The 16,523-nt window shown below is 39.4% G+C and overlaps 1 long non-coding RNA gene across 1 annotated transcript; it reads left to right on the top strand.

Moving 5' to 3' along the window:
- The first annotated feature begins 13,441 nt into the window (after positions 1-13,441).
- Positions 13,442-16,031, top strand: LOC134478009 (uncharacterized). Its single transcript, XR_010050351.1, has 2 exons — positions 13,442-13,552; positions 14,792-16,031. It is a non-coding gene; the product is annotated as an uncharacterized LOC134478009 (long non-coding RNA).
- The last annotated feature ends 492 nt before the right edge of the window (positions 16,032-16,523 follow it).

The following is a 16,523-nucleotide window of genomic DNA, read 5'->3' on the forward strand; positions in this document are numbered from 1 at the left end:
TGCAGCAAATCATCAAGTAGATTATACACCATGACCAAGTGGGGCATGCAGGAATGGTTCAACATGTGTAAATCAATAAATGTAATCCATCATACCAATAGAGCCAAAAGTAAGAATCACATGATCATTTCTATAGATGCAGAAAAAGCTTTGGATAAGGTCCAACACTCATTCATGATAAGAACCTTACAGAAAATTGGAATAGATAGTATTTACCTCAATATGATAAAGGCCATCTATGACAAACCAACAGCCAGCATCATATTAAATGGCCAAAAACTGAAAGCTTTTACTTGAAAATCAGGCAAAGACAAGGATGTCCCTTATCAGCACTCTTATTCAACATAGTACTGGAAATACTAGCCAGAGCAATTAGACAAGAGAGAGAAATAAAAGGAGTAAAGATAGGAAAAGAGGAAGTTAAATTATCATCATTTGCAGATGACATGATACTCTACATAGAAGACCCCCAAAGCTCCATTGAAAGACTCCTAGATATAGTAAATAAATTCAACAATGTAGCTGGATACATAGTCAACACTGAAAAATCAATAGCATTCCTATACACTAACAACAAAATCAGTGAAAGAGGAATAAGAGAAGCCACATCCTTCGCACTAGCATCCAAAAAGTGAAATACTTAGGAATCAATCTCATGAAAGAAGTAAAAGATCTATACATGGAAAATTATAATACCCTGAAAAAGAAATTGAAGAGGATCTCAGAAATGGAAAGATATCCCTTGTTCATGGATAGGGAGAATAAATATTGTGAAAATGACCATTCTCCCAAAACTGTTATACAGATTCAATGCAATCCCAATGAGAAGAAAACCCACAAACCTGGAAAAAAGCTTGATGAACTGTCCCTCAGACAAAGGACTTCTGTCTAAAACATATAAAGAATTAAAAAAAATTAGATCCCCGAAATTCAAAGATCCAATCCAGAAATGGGCATCTGAGATGAATACACAGTTCTGAGATGAAGAAATACAAATCGCAAATAAATACATGAAAAAATGTTCATTACCATTAATCATTAGAGAAATTCAAATTAAAACAACACTGAGATTCCATCGCACTCCAGGAAGAATGGCCAGGATCAAGAAAACTACCAACAACTAATTCTGGAGTGTATGTGGGGAAAAAAGAACTCTCCTGCACTGTTGGTGGGAGTGTAGACTGGTGCAACCACTGTGGAGGTTAGTCTGGAGGTTCCTCAAAAAGCTGGGATTGGAAGTCCCATTTGACCCAGCTATTTCACTTCTGGGCATATTCCCAGAAGAACTGAAAACATCATACCACAGTGATATATGTTCACCCATGTTTATAGCAGCACAATTTGTATTAGCCAGATCTTGGAAACAACCTAAGTGTCCTTCAACTGAGGAAGGGATAAAAAAGTTGTGGTATTTTTATACAATAGAGTACTACTCAGCTATAAAGAATGATCATATTAGGATATTTATAAATAAATGGATGCAACTTGAGACCATACTCATAAGTGAAAAAAATCAAACTGACATACCGTATAAATACCGTATAGTCTCCGTAGTGTAAGAAATGGTAAGAGTACATAAGATTTTAAGGTAATCATGATTCCCATTACATTGCTTTGAAGCCTTATAATATTTTCATTCATTAGTTGGAATGGTTTTATTCTGTTTTTTTAAAATTTTATTATGTGTGATGGTATGAATAGCTATTTTGAAGAAAACAAGACATTATGGCAGCCATTGCTGATTTAATATCATCTTGCTTTGAAGTCCTACCATACTTTTGTTCTTCTGTTTCCATTGGTTCTATTATGTTGTATCTCATTGGATTTTTTTTTGAATTTTTTTGTCTTTTTTTCATTTTTTTTTATCGGTACCAGGGATCGAACTCACGACTGCCTGTTTGCAAGGCAGGCGCTTATGCCACTGAGCTAAATCCCCAGCCCCATCTTATTGGATTTTAATATGTGTGATAGTATAAACAAAATTTTATGGACAATGAGATAATATAGTAGCCATTGTTAGTTTTTTGTTATTTGTTTCTGAATGCCCTGTAATACTTTCATCCTCTTGAATGGTTTTATACTATTTTGTTATGTTTGATAATATTGTATATGAAGTTATACTCAACTATTTTGAAGAAAGTGACCTTATGGTAGCTACTGTTAATATTTGGTTGTCTTGTGGTGAAGTGCTGTGTTGCTTACATTGTTCTGTTCTGATCTGCTTTGTTCTGTCCTCTTTTGTCTTAATCTCTTTAAAATAAAAAAGAAGTTTTTACCAAAAATCCATAGTTATTATCATAATCCATGGTAAAAGGTGAATAAACTTCCCGTAAGATTGTGAATAAAGCAAAGATATCCACTTCTACTATCTCCATTTCATATCATTTTGGAGGTCCTATGCAGTGCATCACCTCCATCAGAATGTGAACTCATCAGTGGGCTTATTAATTGATAAAATTAGACTATGTATTATCCAATCCCTTCCCAAAAGCTCTTCAGCAATTAAGCCTTCAGTGTAATGAGCCTTTGGGGGAGCATTTTGGACCTTAACCAAAACAGTGTGTGTGTGTGTGTGTGATAAAATTGATTTTTAACAAGAGTTCAAGGGCAATACAATGGGAAAATATAAATATTCTTTTTAAACTATGTCCTGGAAAATTGGGTAGCTATTGTTGTAATGTTGTAAAATACTTATATGATCTTTGTTCTTGGCTCTTGCCTCAAATCTCTTCAAATCCTTCTAATTTCCAGCAACAGAGGTGTTAAGAACAACTTTTGTTATATATTAGACCTTAGTACCTAATTATCAATGCAAGAACTTCTAAAACCTTAGAATTTTTCAAGTGACGATTTTTTTTTTATACACTAATGAGGTGGCCAGCCCCTGGGGATTCTTTGATAGCTTCAGAATGGAGGCCGGTCACTACCAAAGGCCAAGATATGATTAGAGGTTTGGAATTTTTACTCCATCTCAAGGAAGGAAAGAAGGCAGGAGATTGAATCCAGTAATTAATGACTTTAATCAACTGTGCCTATGTAATTACACCTTCATAAGATTTCTGAAAACTGGGGTTTGGAGATTTTCCAGATTGGTGAGGATGTGGAGGTCTCAGGAGGGTGGCCTGCCTGGCGAGGGCCAGGGAACTCTGCATTCCTCCCTGCTGTCTCCTGTCTCTCTAGTTGAGGGGCATCCTTTATAATAAATAGGCAATAATAACTACGCTGTTTTCCTAAGTTCTGTGAGTCATCTTAGAAAATGATCTAATTCAAGGATGGAGCTGTGGGCACCACTGATTTACAGCTGGTTGATCAGAAGTACCAGAGGCCTTCAATTTGTGCTGGTCACATGTACGGGGGGATAGTTATGCTACTGAACTCTAAACGTGTAGGCTGTGATGTTAACTCTGAGTAATTAATTGAATTGAATTGAATTTTTGTGTACCCAGTTGGTATTTGGAAAGTTAGAGAATTGGTCTTTGGTATAGAAAAACCCCTAAAGTGTTCTGTGGGTAAAAATAGGTTATATACAATAATAATTTCCATCTATAGCTTGTTTCACATTTTAAAAATTCATTGGAAAGACCATACAGTGAAATGTAAAAACCTAACACTTTAAAAATTCTAGAAGAAACTCTTTGGAAACTTGGAATAGGCAAAGATTTCCTGATAAAGCAAAAAGAACAGGCTATAGAGAACAAAGTCAATAAAATGAATTTCATTCCAACGAAAAGTTCTGCTCTTTGAAAGACACTATTAAGAAAATAAAAAGACAAGCCAGAGATCAGAGGGAAGATATTTGGAGAACAGAAATGTGAGAAGGGTTACTATCCAGAAAATCTAAAGAACTCTGAAACCTCTTTAATAAAATAACAACCCCTCAACTTTTAAAAACTGGCAAAAAATCTTAATAGATACTTTAGTAAGGATGAGAAGTGGTGTCAACTAAGTTCATGAAGAAATGCAAGCATTATTAGTCATTAGAGAAATACAAATTAAAATCACAAGAAAATGGCACTATTTATGCACAAGAATGGATGGTATTTTTTAAAGTCTGAAAATACCAAGTATTGGCAAGAATGCAGAACTGCAACTTTCATAGATTGGTACTTTGCTGGTACAACAACTCTGGGAAACAATTTGGCAATTTCTTACAAAGTTAAATAGACACATAGGATTTCTCAGCAATTCTACTCCTGAGTATTTACTGAAAATAAATTTAGGCACACGTCTACAAAAATCATGTACGTGGATATGTTCAGTAGCTTTCTTCACAGTTGTCCCAAACAAGAGACAATACAAATGTCTATGAACTGGTGAATAGATTAAGAAAAAAAGAATTGCATTACAACCTTAAGACTGAATATTATTCAGGTACAAAAAAAGTGAAATACTGATTTCAGTAAAACTTAAAGGACAAAAAGTGAGTACCAGGAACTGAGAGAAGGGGAAAGTGAGTTGTCAACTGTAGAGAGACCTGAGGGCACTTTGGGGACTGATGGGACTATTCTATATCCTGATCTGAGACCTGTGAAGGAGGGATTTCATACTTCCATCTACCTGACTTTTAAAAGTCATGAGGAAGACACGGACCCTCGGTTGCAGCATTGCTGCCTTTAGTCAATGTGTTCCAGGACCCCTGGTTGCCACAGTAAGGCAGAGAGACAAAAGAAGAGACTTCAAGACTGACGTTAGTGGTAGACACCATAGTTTTCCACAGAAAAAATAATCAAAAAAATCAAAGAAAAATTATTATAGTTCTAAGAGTATAGTGAATTCATATTTACAAGATTATATACAGCAGACGATTCATTTCTATTCACCACTTTTCACTTTTATAAAGGCATCATTTACGATACTAACAAAAAAGATTACCTATTGTTGTGGTCACTTTCCTCATCACTGACGCAAAACACTAGACACAACTTCAAAGAGGAGAGGCTTGTTTTGGCCTGTGTCTCAGAGGCGCTCAGAAGCAGCACGGAGCAGGGCTTGGGTGGAGGCGGGAAAGCTGCTTGCCAACATGACAGCCAGGACGCTGGGAGTGAGAAGACAGCGCTGTGGAAAGATGCACCTTACCAGGTCAGCCCCCATGCACCAGGCTCTTCTGAGCAGACCTCGCCTAACTACAAGCCAACGTACCTCCCCTGTAATCTGATTGCCTTCCAAAAACCCCCTGATAGCTCTTGGGGGACAGCTGGATTTAAGCCATAGCACTTATGAATAAACCGAGTGAAAGATGTGGGTAAACTTCATGAAGAAAATTTAGCACAATGAAAAAGCAAAGCTCAAGTAGCCGTGATGTTACTCTCTTGACTACTTAGGAAATGACCAATAGGAAAATGGCTATACTCGTTGGTAAACCTGCATGGGGACAGACTGAGAGGATGAATCAGAGTACACAAAAACTCACAGAGGGCAATAGGAAGAAAGGATAAAGCAGCATAAGTTATCAGCCTCCGCCCCACCACGCTGTCCACAGAGAAGCCCAGTATAGCTTATTTCCCCTTAATATTATGACATATTAAAGAATCACAAAATTATCACATGTAATAATCTAATGACCATCCTTGGGCCCACCAGCCAGCTTTATTATCGGCTTGCCATATTCTGGTACTAATGATTTCACCCCACTTTGTCTTCAGGAGGAAACAGCTGCACGGCAGAGAAGGTCATGGTAGGTAGCCGAGTAGGTTTGTTTGCCTTCACCTCTTTTCTTTCCATGGTTATATTGGGCTGCAAAGAGTCTGTCCACAATCCAGACATCGCATGCTTGTTAATGGGTATAGCCAGAGGCATTACCTGGAGGACTGCCGAAAGAGGTAAAAGGGAATGGTTCTTTCTCAGCAGCCTCCATCCCGCAGGAGGACAAATGGCCCTGGATCGGGACCACCAACCGGAATGAACATAACTTAAGGGCATATCTGACCCCAGTGTGCACAGCTGAATAGAAATTACTAACCTGGACCACCTGGGATTTCTGGCATAATGTCTGCTTCTATCTCCTGATTTTAACATAAGTTACTAAGTATGGTATTGAATCTCATGTAGATCATTAATCAGGGTCAAACCACAGGATCATAGGAGTGTCCGCAAAGTTTGAAGACTTGTGCTGTCCTTCTTAGCGGTTCAGAGAGAAATGGGAAAGGGTGAACAGTACAATACAGGGCCTTCAGGTCCCAGGTTCAGCTCAGGGACAACAGACTCAAGGAAGAAGTGAGGTTTCTGAAGCACTTTCAACCTTGCAGGAAAGCCAGCTATGCCAAACCCAACCTGCTTGGGTAGGTATGTCCTCTTATAGCCTTATTGTTGGAGTTTTTTGTTTGTTTGTTTTGTTTTATTAAGGTATTTTTATCAGATGGTTTAGCTGCTTTTCTTCCTCACTCAGTTAAAAAATGTAGAATTAGGTCCAAAAGCCTCCTGTGGATGTTTAAACCCGCTTCACTGATCCAGGAAATGATGCCTGGTGAGAACTAAAAATAAAGCAGAAAGGTTTCAGGCTGGGTTTCAGAGGCAGAATCCAAGGAGTTCAGAGGATTACTAAACTTGGCCAAAGGCTTTCCTGTTTTTCTATTTCAAGTTCAGTCAGTTGAGAATTTTCAAAATCTAAAGATCATCCCTTCTTTTGTCTGGTATTGAAGCTGCCTTAGCTTTGGAGCAGACTGTAGTCTACATTTTATTCCTTCTGTAATGTGGTTCAGGATGTGGACACTGCAGTCAGACAGCCTGGGTTAAAATCCCAGCTATGTCACTGTGGGGCCTGGGGCAGGTCAGTTAAACTCTCTCGTCTTCAGTTCCTTTGTCTGTAAAATCAGTGTTGATGAGAGGAGTGAATAAGGCAATGTCTGTCTTTAACCTAGGTACCAGAATACCATAAGGACTCAGTAAATGGGCTCTTACCACTGTGAGTGTTGTTATTGTAGACAGCCACCATCTCTTCTTTCCTGTAGATGAAGGATTAGTATTCCAAAGCTGTGTGTGTCGGGAGAGTACTAATACAATTTATGTAACTTCCATGTCAGAGTCCGCTAAACTACTGATTAAGCCTGTTTCCTCACGTTCCTGAGCAGACAGCTAAGGTCACCTTGTAGTTAGATGATACCATGTGACTAAAGTCTAACCAATGGAATGTGAGCACAAATGGCAGGTGCATTTCTAGGCATGGTCCTTAGATTTGTTCCATAAACCCTCCTCCATCCTGTTTTCCCTGGAAAAGGGATGCTCCTGGTGGCCTCAGAAATTATATGATGAAGACAGAGCCTCTCTCTCAACCTGAGTTCTTGCATGATAGTTGGGGGATGGGTACAGGCCAACTGCTACTGAGAAGGAACGTCCACCTTGTATTGGGAGATGGAGACTTCATTTGTGTTCTTTTGTGCATTTTATTACTTGTCACAAGCACGCTAGTTCTGAAACCTAGTGCCTCCTTGATCATCTCTTTCCTTGACTAATATTCTTTCCTTCTTTCCTATTTGCTATTTAAAATTCCTGACTTAAGTAAAAGAATTAAAATAGAAAGTTTCCTGAAGGACCAGTGAACCACACTCAACATCTGGAAGCACCTGCTGATTTTGTGGAATTTGCTTTTTTGTTTGTGTAAGTCTTAGCAATCTTGGAAATCAAGTCTCATGAAGACAGAATTTGGAGAACGTCTGTGGGAAGGCCCAGATGATGACCTGTCCTTCTGGTCAGAGCCTTAACTATAATAAGAAGGCTTCACCTAGCCCTGGATTTCTATTTGGGCACATTCAAAAGCGTTCATGAAAATGAAGAGAGGCTCAGATGGAAATGACTGAAATCATGAATGGGAAGTAAATACAGTTTGGGACACAAAGCTAATTGCAAGAACTGTAAAGAATATGCTGGATTTTGAAATCAATCTCCATTCCTGCTCACTGAGGAATAATCATTTGCCCTTAACAAACAAGGCTGAGAAAAGTTTCTGCCCCAAGGCCCCCTGTAGCCACTGTCCCCAGAGCACTTGGTGCCATGGTCTTGCTTTATGTATGTTACTTCCTGAAACTCACTAATTAGGGTCTCCAGACAGCTCTGCTCTTCCCCCATGTGCTTGACAAAATGTTGGTTGCTTCCTTTACCTGTTAATAACAATGGCTGGCTGCCAATGAAAATGACTTTCTTACTACAGCCCTCTGGCTACCTTCCTCTGCAAACAGTGAGAAGAGGGAGTTTAAGATTCCCCTTTGCAAGGAAAGATTATTGCTTGCTTGAAGTCTGAGCAGGTATCTCAGCCTTGGACAGCACCTTGATACTTCCTGGGTGAGCTGCTCCAGGTCACAACTCCTCTCCCACCCCCACCCCAGTTAATAATCCAGAAGCTGACAGAATCACTCTCCAGGTCTGCTTCTCAAACTGGAGGGCTTGGCAGCACGCCGTGTTCCGATTCTGTTTTGTGGGCTCACCATGTAAGGAGTCTGCTGTGGGCTGGTTGTTTCATGCATTGAAACCTGAATTCCAATGTGCTGGTATTTGGAGGAGAGTCTGTGGGAGGTAACTGGGCCTTGAGGGTGGTGCCCTCATGAATGTGATTATTGTCATTACAGGCAAGGTCAGAGAGCTAACTCTCCCTCATTTTTCCTTGTGAAGTTGGCTGTCTGCAACCCAGAAGTGCCCTTTATCTACACATTGGATCTACCGACATCTTGGTTTTGGATTTCCTGGCCTCCATAATCATGAGAAATAAAAAGCTGGTCAAGTCACGCAGTCTATGGTAATTTGTTGTAGCACTCTTAACTGACAAAGATAGTAAATATATTGTAAAAATATAAAATGCAACCACAAACCAAAATCTCTAAATGAATCCGTAAAACCCCTCTTGGGAGATTTAACAATATTTCTGGCAACCTGAAAATAAGTGTTAGGAGAGGTTTGAAGGAGCTGCTGGAACCTGGGGGCAATGACCCATCAATTCAAATTTGCTGCTCTGGAGCTCAGAGATGGATTATAGGTGGGTAGACAGAAGCCTTGACTGCCAGTGAGTCAACACTGGTGCTTAAAAAACAGAACCATAATTAAGGATATAATCTTCCAGGATCCTTCACTATAACCCACAATGAGGTTACAAAGATTATAATATCATACAAAAAAAAAAAGGAATTTGTATGAAAAAATTACAAAATTTCAAAGCTTTCATATTGCAAATGCATTTTTTTCAAGAAAAGAATTCCAGGATACACTGCAAAACAGAAGTTTCTAATTTTCAGAAGTTATAACAACGCCAGAGGTGGTGAACAGGGAGTGTATAATTAATTAAAGTTAAGCCTTAAATTAGAATTCCATCGAAGACAGAATCAGTCCTTCTTATCCTGTCGCTTTCAGCCATCTTCAGCATTTTTGCATTACACTAAATGGGATGTGATGTTTTCCTTAAGAACCTCCATGAAAGGGGGAAAATGCTTAGTTTTTGGATGTCTATCTTCCTTAGGGGAAGAGAAAAAGCAATGTAAATATACATTTTGTTTTCTCAAATATTAAAGCTACTATTATTGTTTCCATTTTGCATATATATAATATATATATACATTTAAACAATTTAGTTGAATAAGTTCAAATGTAGTTGCTTATGTTAAATTAAAACAGTTAGACAAGTTGAATAAGGACCGTTAATAGGCAGACATAATACTTAAAGGCAGACCTGCTTGGCTCTGAACATATTTACAAAAGTCTTGCTATCTATTATAGCATGTGTGCTTGTGCCTACTTGCATGAATGTGTGTGTGTGTGTGTGTGTGTGTGTGTGTGTGCGTGCTGAGTTTTCTTTCTACTATAGAGGGTGATTTAAGAAAATAAATAATGCAAGAAGGACTATTCTATGGTCAACAAAAAATTTGAGTTCTTTTTTTTTGTACCAGGAATCAAACTTGTGATGTCACTCTAGTGCTCGCCAGGCAGGCACTTATACTGCTGAACTAAATCTCCAGCCCAAGAATTTGAGTTCTATAACTGAGTTCTAGAACTTTGCCCCTAAATATTTCAGTAAATGTCTTGCTTCTTGCAACGTGGAGCTCCTTTCTGACCCAGACTGTGAGATTCCTGTGAAATGAGGAAGGTTTCATTTCATTGTGGTACAGAGCACAGAGGCATGGGTGGGCTTGGACTCTGCAGTTCATCTCAGCAGTCAGAGAGCACACCGCTGTCCTTCCTCTGGCCTCTGGTGCAGTGATTATCCAGCCCTAATGAACCCAAGGAACAGCTGATGAAATTGTTCAAACCTTGGTGCTTTGGCTTCTACCCTAGAAATTTAAGAGGTCTGGAGTGAGGCCAAGAGTCTGTATTTTCCACAGATACCCGAGGTGATCAGGGAAATTTGCATTTGTAAGCACTTTAATTTTTCTTGTTTTCCTTTATATTGTTGTTGTTGTCCTGTTCTTTTGAAGTTAGGCTCTTAAAGCCATGCTCTGGTTCCCTGCAACTCTAGACCTGCTTTGCTAGTGTAGCAGGCTTATGCAGGCTCAGGACTCCAGCCAGACAAACAGAGGTAAAAAAAATCTCATAGACTCTAGAGGAAAGATGCCTTAGTCAGGATGGATAGGAAAGGAGGCTAAATAAAATATGACTGATATAATATTATTCTCATGGGAAAAATACAGGCACACAGTCAAAGACAAACACAAAAGAGTGACATAAACATAAAGGAACCATGCCAGAAAGGTGAAGTCCCAGAACAAGCCAGGCTCCTGGAAAGCGCTAAGGGCAAAAGCAGGGGCTTTTAAGAGGCTACACAGAAATCCAAAACAATGAGAAAATAAAGGCCAGGAGCAGGTGACGTAATGTTGGCAGATGACAGGGTGAGCAGCTCTGCTCATTTCTTGTTTTTTTTTTTTTTTTTTTTTTTTTTTTTTTTCTGCTCTTTCATCAGGGACAAGGATTACTTAGCTGAAAATCTGCAGAACAAAAGTTCTTAAAGAAAATGCCATTCAAAGATCAGAACAGAGTGGGAAAGAAGATTGAATTGCGTGTAATACATACAATGTTTAAGACTAGATAAATTACATTACTGAGTACCCAAAACCTGGATTGCAGTTATAAACCTGTTACTGGTTGTTGCTAAAGCCTATGGAGGAAGAGGTAGTAAGTAACTGTGGGAAAGACTGTCACCTGAGTTTCATAAAGTTTATTTCTAGCAACCACATTCACCAACCACAGTGTCAATCCTCTAGAAAACCTCAGCAGGGATGACAAATCAGGCAAATTGGCAGAACTTAGAGAAGGCAGCTGTGATGATTAGGAGCCTGCACACGCTCTGTGGAACATGTTATATCAAAGCTTGCTTTTCCTTTACTGTGACGTTGTCCTTTAGCTAGATGGGGGAAAATGTGGACCTGGAGTTCAGCAGTGTCAGATCCTGCATCAGAGGATCTACCCAGTAAGCCACCTCACAAAAGAGGCTTATGCAGGAAACCAGCTATTTAGTTAGCATCTGGACCTACCCAGTAGCTTCCCTGGCTTCCTATTCCTCTTTTACGACCACTCAGATTCACTTTTTTTTTTTTTTTTTTTTTTGTATTCTATAGGACAAGTTGCCATGGCAGCAAGTCTTTGCTTGACTTCAGAATCTGCTCTGGAGGATTTTGTCCTTTCTCCTTGGTTTGCACAGGGAATTTAGGTCTCTGTCTCTCTACTTCACTTCCTGTTATGACTGCATCTTCTTAAACATCTCTGCTACTAGCTCTCCTATCTGCATTCTGATGTCTCAGCCACTTTTCTCAGCTCTTCCTATAATAACTCTCTTGCTCCTCCAGCCGTGCTTCCCCAAACAAGGTCTTAGCAAGGGTCCTCAGTGTATCCTGTACTGAAGATTGAAAATGTGGCTTGTTAGTATAATGCTTAGGTGAATGCATATCTGCCTAGACTACCATGCCCAAGGCTATCTTTTTATGGGCAAATCTCTCCAGGGGACAATTCAAACCCCACCACCATCTTGGTTAATATTTTTTTCTTAGCAAGTTAGGTAAGGCATAGGGGCCTGGATTTTCAAATACATTGATCATGCAATGTTTGAGTGAAAACAAGTGTACTGGAAGGCAAAATTTGGATTCAAAAATAGAGATAGCTGAGAAGTTACTATTGAGTAAAGACACGTGTAAAACCCAGTGTTTAGGTTAAAGCAAAAACTTTGTGTACACAGCACTTGTGACTACTAAACACATTAACAGGAGTTATTGTGAAAAATAATCTCAAAAATTTTGTTAACTACAAGCTGGCTATTTGTCATTCATGGGACACGACTACCAGAAAGGCAATTTCATCAACTGTGTTAATAGAAGTATTTAATAGGTGCATATAAAATATTAAGGGAGAGATCTGAGTGTTAAGGGAAGCAATGGTTAAAGGTCTGGGAGAAATTGTGAATGTGACATCAGTTTTAAGTAATTCTGTAAAAAAAAAATGTGCCAAAAAGAACCAAGACTCAAAAAAATACTCTACAAATAGGATATTTATTGTACAAGCTACGATAGGGAATGAATAATATATGGGCTTAACTCTGAATACAGTCAGCCTTCTGTTTCTGCAAACGACGGATTGGAAATATTCAGAAAAAAGTGTCTGCACTGAACATGTACAGACTTTTGTCTTTCATTATTCCCTAAACAATCTAATAACTGCACACAGAATTGTAATTGCCTTGGGTATTAAATGTAGAGAGGAGATAAGGTACACAGGAAGAGGCACATAGGTTATGTGTAGTACTACACTGTTTTATATAAAAGTCTTGGGCATCTGTGAATTTTCGTATCCATAAGGGTTATGGATCTGATCCCTACAGATACCAAAGGATAACTGTATTTGTCTTTTGAGAGGGGCGCGGGCAGAAAAACTCCACACATTCAGAGATAGATGACCAGGCTAGTACCCACAAATCATGTAACAATACTGACAGTCTAAGGAACTAGGATATTTCACCCATGGGGAGAAGAATTGAGAGATGTGGTAATGAGTGAACAATTTTTGATGAGCTCTTGTGCAGAAAGAGATTTTCATTTTCACAAAGAGAGGTGTGGAGCTCAAGGGCAGAAGCTGCCACAGCTTGGGGCTCTCTGCACAAACACCACTGACCTGTCCTTGTGTCTCAGTTGGCTTCTCAGCCGGTGGATGCTTGGCAGGGCTCCAGAGCAGGAATGGAGACCTGGGTGACAGGGTTTCTTTCTTGCCTTCTCCTCACCCTCTAGTGCTCTATGCTTTGGAGAGAAGAGGTTCGGAGGACATCTCACGATTGGGGTAGCCTTGGTGTCCTGCAAATCATACATCCCTTGAAGTCTTTGGCATGAACAGCAGCAGGGATTCTGAGACAGAACCTGAGGGTGAGGAAAGGAGAGGCTGAGCAAAGTCCCTCCCCCAGGTTCAAGCACCTCTGGGAGGCAACCGTCAGAATGATCCACTTTTAGCATTGGATGCTTGGTGCCAGGCTGCCTAGTGCTGGGGGCCATGTGGCTGGCTGCACACAGACTTCTCTCAGAGGAAGGTCTGCTGGGAAGCAGTGGGCTCCAGAATGCAAGCGATTTCCTGGCAGCAGTCTTCTTTGCCCTGCCAATGCCTGGTAAGAGAGGGAAGTGGAGAGAGGGAGAGGAGATGGAACAGTCAGGGTTTAGAGGACAGTAGGAGAGAGGTAGGAGCCTGGAAGGAAAGGGTATGCCTCCATGCTTTGGTGGTGCCTATTTGCTGGTGTCTGAGTCGTCCTGACTTTTCAGCCATTGATGAAAGTCCAAAGCAAAGGAACAGCACAGGAGAAGGGAAAAGGGATTTATTATACCTTCTAGACCTCTCTTTGATCCTCCCAGCTGGGGATGTTGCCAATAAAAAGGACAGAGCCTTTTTGTAGCTGAATGAAATGGATTTGTATTCCAGTAAGTGAAAAACCAATAAGCACAACCAGAACCTAAAAGGATGGAGAGATATTTATTACTTGCAGCAAGTAAGGAGAGTGCCAGAGATGATTCTGAAAGCAGTTGGTCTCTCTTCGAACAAAGAAAGCAAGGACTTTTGTTGGAGAAACTTAGGTTTATTCATGTAGGGAAAATTTATCAACACACATTAAAAAAATAAGGTGACAAGTGCCTTCCCGAGCATGCTTAGCTCAGGGGTCACAGTCACACATTCAAAAGAAAAGATGGGCAGAAACCCAGCATCATAATAAACAACATTTTCTTCAGTTCACCTAAAAAAGAATGAGTCAGAGTGACTTGGTGATTTTGGCTGGTAAGTTTCCCCAAAAAGCTTCAGCTGAGATAAAAGAAAAACAACTTTGAAGGCATGTTACTAGTCTTTTAAAGAGGAAACACCTTTCCTCTGTTAAGTAGAGAAGTGTCTCAAGGTACCTATGCTATCTATACACTAAAAATGAAGGAAGGAGACCCTGAGTTCTGAGAGGCATGTATGAAGTGACTGTGAGCTCTAGCAATTGGCCCCTTGTGCCTCTGCCATTTTCAAGTTCATAATTACTCTCTGTAAGTCTTAATTCTTTTATCTATAAAATAGAGAAAAGATAATATCTACCTTCTAGGCTTACAATGGGATTTAAAATGAGAACCCATACTTAATATTTCAGCCTAGAGTCTAAAATACAGCAAGGACTCAATGTGGATCAGTTGTAGCTAATGTCTAGTGCAGGTTGTATTCAACCACAAGGAGCTGCTACCCTGTCTCCCACCCAGTGTGTTCTTCCAATGCAATGATCCCTCCTCCTTTATCAAGAGGTGAGCCCATAGGGGAAGTGATGCTTTGTGACTTCTGGACTGGGTCATAAGAAATGACTCAGCTTATGTTTGTTTCTCTTGAGATGCTCACACCTAACTCAGCCATCAAGCTGTTTGGAAGCCGAAGCAGCCCCGCAGAGAAGTCCATTTAAAGAGGAGCTGATGGACAGTGCTAACTAGCCAGCACTGTGCATGCACCATGTGGAAGTTGAGCCACATTCCAGTTAAGTTCATTTGCTGATCCTGAGTGCAGGGAAATGAACCAACCACACAGACTCTGTGTGCACTGCAGACTCATGAGCAAACTAGAAGATCATTGTCATTTTAAACCATAGTTTTGGGACAGCTTGTTATCTATAACAGTAACTCGAACAATATTATTTTTTATTAATTTCCTAAAAGAGAATTTTCCTTCTGTCATATCACATTTAATTCTCATGAACAACATCATGAGGAATACTAGACATGCTAGGAAATGCTGTTACTTCTTACCAAATTTCTGTGATTATTCTGGGTATCTGGAGAAGATGGTCAAATGCCGCCATGAGTTGAGATTATGAAATATGGATATTCAAGGAACAGAGTTTATTTGGAACATGACTCAACCAACATTCTTTGGGAAATGAGTGATTCTGGGGCTTGAAAGGCTTCTTGAAGCTTCTGAACAAGGTTTCCCAATAGGTCAGAATCCAGTGTCATTATTTCTTTTTCTTGTTCCTTGATTTCTGCCATGGGGATGAGAGATGTGTGCAAGGAGAGACAGATACCTTTCCTCCATCTTTCATGAGTTCTCAGTTGGGACTTTCTGTGACAAGAAGCAGATTAATAAGAGAAAAGTACTTATAAGTATGATCTCAAGTTGCCTCCATTTGCCTATAAAAACCTCAAGATTATCCTTTTTATAGCTGAGTAATATTCCGTTGTATAAAAATACCACATCTTTTTCATCCATTCTGCAGTTGACAGGCGTTTGAGTTGTTTCTAAGATTTAGCTATTACAAATTGTGCTGCTATAAACATGGCATATATATCACTGTGGCATGACATTTCCAATTTTTCTGGGAAAATACTCAGAAGAGAAATAGCTGGATTGAATGGGATTTCCAATCCTAGTTTTTTAAGGAATCTCTACACTGATTTCCACAGTGGTCACACCTGTCTGCACTCTCACCAGCAGTAGAGTCTCCCTAGTGTAAAAATAATAATAAAAACAAAAGGCTGAAAGAGTAGTAAGATCCAAACTATAAAATAGGTATTATGATAATGAAAGGGAAATAATGTGCTCAAAAGGAAAGAACAACTGGGATGGGGGAAAGGAGAAAAGGAAGAAAGGAAAAGATCATATGTATGTAGGTACACATCTATAAATGCATGTATGTATATGTCTGCAAGATAGATAACCACACTACCAATTTCTGTTAGTTCATCAAAAAGAACAGTTTGTGCTGTCATTGTCTATTTTGTGCCTAGATCTTGTAACCTAAACTTCTTTTAAGATAACAATATGCAATATATTAACTAGTGTTAATTTCCTGTTTTTTGAAATTCTGTATGATTTCCATTCTTTTTTCTGTTTTCTTTTTAAAATAAAAAATAAAAGTAAATAGAAGCTTACAAATACATATACTTCCCATGTATGTGAGACATCACCCAGAATGTAATGGTGCCATTCCTCTGCCAGCGGGTCTTTGCAAGGTTACTTCCCTTCCTTTTGTATAGTATTCTAAATTCTAAAGAGAAGCTGTCTAAACAAGTAAGATGTTCACTGCAAAATGAACTCTTTTTTTTTTTATTTACAGAACCTAGAATGTCTGG

Source organism: Cavia porcellus, unplaced genomic scaffold (assembly GCF_034190915.1).
Source record: "Cavia porcellus strain 051 isolate PalLab524CR breed Dunkin Hartley unplaced genomic scaffold, mCavPor4.1 scaffold_11, whole genome shotgun sequence".
NCBI lineage: Eukaryota > Metazoa > Chordata > Mammalia > Rodentia > Caviidae > Cavia > Cavia porcellus.